Here is a 7,466-nt window from a genome sequence, read left to right on the forward strand (position 1 = left end):
CAACTGCCCGATAATACAGTGTGTGTCACCGACTCACAACTGCTCGATGATACAGTGTGTTTCACCGACTCACAACTGCTCGATGATACATTGTGTTTCACCGACTCACAACTGCTTTATGATACAGTGTGTTTCACCGACTCACAACTGCCCGATGATACGGTGTGTTTCACTGACTCACAACTGCCCGATGATACAATGTGTTTCACCGACTCACAACTGCTCTATGATCCCGTTTGTTTCACCGACCCACAACTGTTCGATGATACAGTGTGTTTCACCGACTCACAACTGCCCGATGATACAGTGTGTTTCACCGACACACAAGGGCACAATGAGACAGCCAGCTTCACTGACTCACAACTGCTTGATGATACAGTTTGTTTTCACCGACACACAAGTACTCAATGAGACAGCGAGCTTCACTGACTCACAACTGCTCAATGATACAGTCTGTTTCACCGACTCACAAGTGCTTGTTGAGACAGCAAGCTTCACTGACTCACAAGTACTCAATAATACATTGCGTTTCACAGACACACAAGTGCTCAATTAGACAGCGAGCTTGACTGACTAACAAATGATTGATGATGCAGTGAGCTTCACCGACATACAAGTACTCAATGAAATAGCGAGTTTCATCGACCCACAAGCACTTAATGAAACAGTGAGCATCACCGACTCACAAGTGTTCAATGTTACAGTGAGCTTCACCTACTCACAAGAGCCAAATGTTACAGTGAGCTTTACCGACTCACAAGTCTTCAATATTACAGTGAGTTTCACCGATTCACAAGTGTTCAATATTACAGTGAGCTTCACCGACTCACAAGTGCTCAATGTTACAGTGAGCTTTCCCGACTCACAAGTGTTCAATGTTACAGTGAGCCTCACCGACTCACAAGTGCTCAATAAAGTAATTAATGAAGTTGTTGGGAAAAAAACGCTGGTTAAACATTCCAGAGACATGCATCTGCTAGCTCACCAGCGCTCCCACTACCAGTGTGGGGAGTCAGAGTACTGCATCGGCACTGGAGGACGAGATGAAGCCTCCAGCTTCTCTTTTCTCTATTTTAGAGTCCGATTATGAAGAATAATGATGTCATATAGTTACATTAAATACATTAAACAGGCTGCAGATTCTAGAAATGTACGGTGTAAAAATGTATCTGCAACCTTTATTTTAGCTACATTGTGCAAGCAGACCAGCAATAAGCCACGCCCTCTTTCTCTTACACACACGTACACTCACACACACACGCACACACACACACACACACACACACACACACACGTCAGGAAGTAAAGCGGCAACACACGCTGAAGCCTCGTGATCGCTTTGTGTTTAAATGTGATTTTTACTCAGGAAAATGTTAAAAATGTATTTTAAGCATACATAAAATACATAAACAACAAGGTTTAATGGACAAATATGAACACGTTTTATACAACACATTCTACAATGTGCTCCGGTAAATGTCCTTAGAAACGTTGTAGTACATATTTTATAGGACACATACTACCCCGTGTCCCAGTAAATGTACTAGGAAAAGTTCTAGAACACGTTTTATACAACACATTCTACAATGTGTTCTAGTCCTAGTAAACTATCTAAAACATGTTTTTTACAACACAATGGACAATGTGGTCTAGTACCTGTTCTACAACACATACTACCAAACTCTAGCACACGTTTTATACAACACATACTACAATGTGTTCTAGTACATGTCCCACAAAACGTTCTAAAACACGTTTTATACAACACATTCTACATACATGTCCTACAAAACTTTCTAAAACATGTTTTATAGAACACAAACTACAGTAGGTTCTAGTACAAGTCCTAGAAAACGTTCTAAAACATGTTTTATACAACCCAATCTACAATGTGTTGTAGTACATGTACTACAACAAATACTACAATATGTCCTAGAATACATTTTATACAACACATTTTGCAATGCGTTCTAGTTCATGTGCTAAAAAAAAACATACTAAAACACATTTTATACAACACAACTACAATGTGGTCTAGTACCTGTCCTACAACACATACTACAATATGTTCTTGCCCATGTTTTATACAACAGATTCTAAAATGTGTCCTAGTACATGTCGTAGAAAATGTTCTAAAACCTGTTTTATACAACACAATCTACAATGTGTTGTAGTACACATTCTAATACACATACTACAAAATGTTCTAGTACATGTACTAAAAAAACGTACTAAAACACGTTTTATACAACACATTCTACAATGTGGTCTAGTACCTGTTCTACAAGACATACTACAATATGTCCTAGAATACGTTTTATACAACACATTTTGCAATGCGTTCTAGTACATGTGCTAAAAAAAACATACTAAAACACATTTTATACAACACAACTACAATGCGGTCTAGCACCTGTCCTACAACACATACTACAATATGTTCTCACCCACGTTTTATCCAACACATTCTACAATGTGTCCTAGTACATGTCGTAGAAAACGTTCTAAAACATGTTTTATACAACACAAACTACAATGTGTTGTAGTACACATTCTATTATACATACTACAAAATGTCCTAGTACATGTACTAAAAAAACATACTAAAACACATTTTATACAACACAATCTACAATGTGGTCTAGTACCTGCTCTACAACACATACTACAATATGTGCTAGCACACGTTTTATACAACACATTCTACAATGTGCCCTAGTACATGTCCCAGAAAACGTTCTAAAACACGTTTACTACAACACATCTACAATGTGTTGTAGTACATGTTCTAAAACACATTCTACAATATGTTCTAAAACACGTTTTATACAACACATTATAGTACATTTCCTAGCAAAATGTCCTACAACACCTTTTATACAACACATTCTACAATGTGTACTACTACATGTTGTACAAATGTATACGATAGGTTTTAGAACACGTTTTATACAACACTTTTACAATGTGTTCTAGTACATGTCCTAGAAAACATTCTAAAACATGTTTTATACAACACAAACTACACTGGGTTCTATTACAAGTCCTAAAAAAAATGCTCTAGAACACTTTTTGTACAACCCAATCTACAATGTGTTGTAGTACATGTACTACAACTCATACTACAATATGTTTTTTAGAACACGTCTAATACAACAAATTTTACAATGGGTTCTAGTACATGTCCTAGAAAACCTTCTAAAACACGTTTTATACAACACATTCTTCAATGTGGTCTTGTACCTGTTCTACAACACATACCACAATATTTTTCAGCACATATTTTACACAACACATCCTGCAATGTGTCGTAGTACATGTCCTAGAAAACCTTGTAAAACATGTTTTATACAACACATTCTTCAATGTGTTCTTGTACCTGCTCTAAAACACATACCACAATATTTTTCAGCACATATTTTACACAACACATCCTGCAATGTGTTCAAGTACATGTCCTAGAAAACGTTCTAAAACACGTTTTACACAACAAATTCTACAATGTGTACACGTCCTAGCCAAAAACGTTCTGGAACATGTTTTCTACAACACATTTTACAACGTGTTCTAGTACATGTGGTAGCAAAACGTTCTAGAACACGTTTTATACAACACAATTTTCAAATTAAGTGACCTAGTACTTTGTGATGTATAAAACACAGTGTTTTATACAACACATATACAAGTGTGTATTTGTGCATTTAAAAAGGTTTTAAACTGGAGTCTCGTACATGTGTGTATTACATATGAACATTATTAGATATAAATGTTGCCCTTTATAATATATAAGTGTCTATTTAAATATTTTTTTAAACTCGAGTATTGCATATGTGTGTACTACACATGAACATTATTACATGTAAATGTGCCCCTTCATAATATGCAAGTGTGTATTTAAATATTTTTAAACCTGAGTCTTGTACATGTGTGTACTACATGTGCACAGTATTAAATATAAACGTACCTTTTTATAATATACAAGTGTGTATTTAAATATTTTTAAACTTGAGTCGTGTACATTTGTGTACTGCACATGCAAAGTATTACATATAAATGTACGCTTTATAATATACAGGTGTGTCTTTAAATGTTCTTAAACTTGAGTCTTGTACATTTATTAACTACACATGCAAAGTATTACATATAAATGTACCTCTTTATAATATATAAGTGTGTATTTGAATATTTTTAACTTGAGTTGTGTACATGTGTGTACTGCACATGCAAAGTATTACATATATAGGTGCCTCTTTATAATATACAAGTGTGGATTTAAATATGTTTAAACTTGAGTCTTGTACATTTATGTACTACACATGCACAGTATTAAATATAAACGTACCTCTTTATAATATACAAGTGTGTATTTGAATATTTTTAAACTTGAGTTGTGTACATGCAAAGTATTACATATATAGGTGCCTCTTTATAATATATAAGTGTGGATTTAAATATTTTTAAACTTGAGTCTTGTACATTTATGTACTACACATGCACAGTATTAAATATAAACGTACAACTCTTTATAATATACAAGTGTGTATGTAAATATTTTTAAACTTGAGTCGTGTGCATTTGTGTACTACACATGCACAGTATTAGATACAAACGTACCTCTTTATAATATAAAAGTGTGTATTTATATCTTTTTAAACTTGAGTCTTGTACATTTGTGTATTGCACATGCGCAGTACGTGTTAAATATAAACGTCCTCTTATAGGTTGATTCATCCTGGATTGCGCAACACTGACGCACCACGATAATAGACAACATTGTTCTTTATTTAAATATACTTCTACTCATTTCTGTTATTAACACACGAACGTGCAACTGGGCACCACTTTGATCGAGTCGTTTTTTTTGTTTTTTTACATTGTTTCACTTTTTAATCGCCGTGTGTTGGAATATTTCCATTCGGACGTTGAAAAAAAAAAAAAAAGGAGAATAAAGAGCAGGCGCGCAGTGAGGTAATACATTATGACGTCACCGGAGGTTCCTTGAAACTTTTTAGAGGATGACTTGAAACTTGTGCAAAAAGAGGGCAGGCGTTGTGTCACGTGATGCTCGGGGCAGCGAAGGTGAATATTTACTTGCTGATGACAACAAACTTGCGTCACGCACGCACGCAACACCAGCCTCCATTTTGTCTGCAGCAGCTGTTTGCCGCGACAATTAGGCTCAAAAGATGACAATAAATCGTTTCCGGCGTCATAAGAAATTTGAATAACTTTTTTTTTTTTTTCAAGGCGCAGCAGTTGTGCGTGTTTCGGACTTGATGACGTAGAGAGTTCTTGGGGGGAGGGGGGGGGTCTCATTAAGTAAAACTATAACCCCATGCCCTCCTCCAAAAAAGAATCTGACTTGTCATTCCTCTTTAATAATAATCAAGTTTTATCTTTAATCGATTGTACTCGATCACTGTCGACTGACGCCGGCCAGCTGTCAGTCATCAAGCAGTATGACGTCACCTGCACGACAGGGCGTTCTTGCATACACGCACACGCACTGACGCACATACGTCACCGCCATAGAACTTTGCCCGGGTCGTGCATTTACCTCTCTCAGGGTCACGAAGAGGGGAGGCGTGCTCTGGAGACCCTTTACGGTCCTGGTCCTGGTCCTGGTCCTGGTCCTGGTCCTGGTCCTGATCCTAGTCCTCAAAGACACAGAGACACACACACCTAACTTTTCTGTACAGTTTTGCAAGGGTGTGTGTGTGTGTGTGTGTGTGTGTGTGTGTGTGTGTGTGTGTGTGTGTGTGTGTGTGTGTGTGTGTGTGTGTGTGTGTGTGTGTGTGCGTGTGTGTGTGTGTGTTGTCTTTATTGTCAAACGGTGTTGTTACATAGTTATTATTCCATCCATCCATCTATTTTCAACCCCTTGTCCCTTATTATGAATAAATATTTGACACGTATAATGTATTATTTTACATTTACAACGTTCTAATCCACATGTATGAATTACTATTCTACATTCAGAACATACTATTCCACATGTAGAACATATTATGCCACATTTGTAACATACTATTGCACATTTGTAACATAGTATCCTACATTAATATCTTTCTAATCCACATATATAATTTACTATTCCACATTTATAACGTATTATTTTACATTTATAACATACTATTCTACATTTATAACATCCATCCATCCATTTTCTACCGCTTATTCCCTTTCGGGGTCACGGGGGGCGCTGGCGCCTATCTCAGCTACAATCGGGCGGAAGGCAGGGTACACCCTGGACATTTATAACATATTATTTTACATTTATAACATACTATTCTATATGTATAACATATTATTCTACAATTATAACATACTATTTCACATTTATAACAGATTATTCCACATTAGAAACATACTATTCCACATTCAAAACATATTATCCGATGTTCACATCTTTCTAATCCACATGTATGACTTACTATTCCACATTTATAACATACTATTCTACATTTATAACATTATTTTACATTTATAACATACTATTCTACATTTATAACATATTATTTTACATTTATAACATACTATTTTACATTTATAACATACTATTCTATATGTATAACATATTGTTCTACAATTATAACATACTATTTCACATTTATAACAGATTATTCCACATTTGTAACAAATCTATTCCCCATTCATAACATATTATCCGATGTTCATATCTTTCTAATCCACATGCATGATTTACTATTCCACATTTATAACAGACTATTCTTCATTTATAACATATTATTTTACACTTATAACATGCTATTGTACATTTATAACAGTATGCCACATTTATAACATAGTATTCCACATGTGTAATATACTATCCTACATTCATATATTTCCAATCTACGTGTATAACATACCATTCTATATGAAAAACATATTATTCTACAATTATAACATACTATTTGACATTTAGAACAGAATATTCCACATTTGTAACATACTATTCCACATTCATAACATATTATCTGATGTTCACATCTTTCTAATCCACATGTATGACTTACTATTTCCCATTTATAACATACTATTCTACATTTAGAACATATTTTATACATTTACAACATACTATTTTGTATGTATAACATATTATTCTGCAATTATAACATACTATATCACATTTATAACAGGTTTCAAATTCATAACATATCATCCGATGTTCATATCTTTCTAATCCCCATGTATGACTTACTATTCCACATTTATAACATACTATTCTAAATTTATAGCATATTATTTTACATTTATAACATACTATTCTACATTTATAACATTATTTTACATTTATAATATACTATTCTACATTTATAACAGTATGCCACATTTATAACAGTATGCCACATTTATAACATACCATTCCACATGTGTGATATACTATCCTACATTCATATACTTCCAATAAACATGTACAACATACTATTCTATATGTATACCATCTTATTCTACAATTATAA

At 34.5% G+C, this 7,466-nt stretch overlaps 1 long non-coding RNA gene across 1 annotated transcript in view; it reads right to left on the reverse strand.

The window, feature by feature from the left end:
* The window catches only part of LOC133547902 (uncharacterized), a 43,539-nt gene extending 37,418 nt beyond the window's left edge, over window positions 1–6,121 (reverse strand). The window contains exon 1 of the long non-coding RNA XR_009805663.1: window positions 5,558–6,121. This is a non-coding gene — a long non-coding RNA (uncharacterized LOC133547902). The remainder of the gene's footprint in view (window positions 1–5,557) is intronic.
* Window positions 6,122–7,466: the final 1,345 nt, after the last annotated feature.

This window comes from Nerophis ophidion, unplaced genomic scaffold, assembly GCF_033978795.1.
Source record: "Nerophis ophidion isolate RoL-2023_Sa unplaced genomic scaffold, RoL_Noph_v1.0 HiC_scaffold_260, whole genome shotgun sequence".
NCBI lineage: Eukaryota > Metazoa > Chordata > Actinopteri > Syngnathiformes > Syngnathidae > Nerophis > Nerophis ophidion.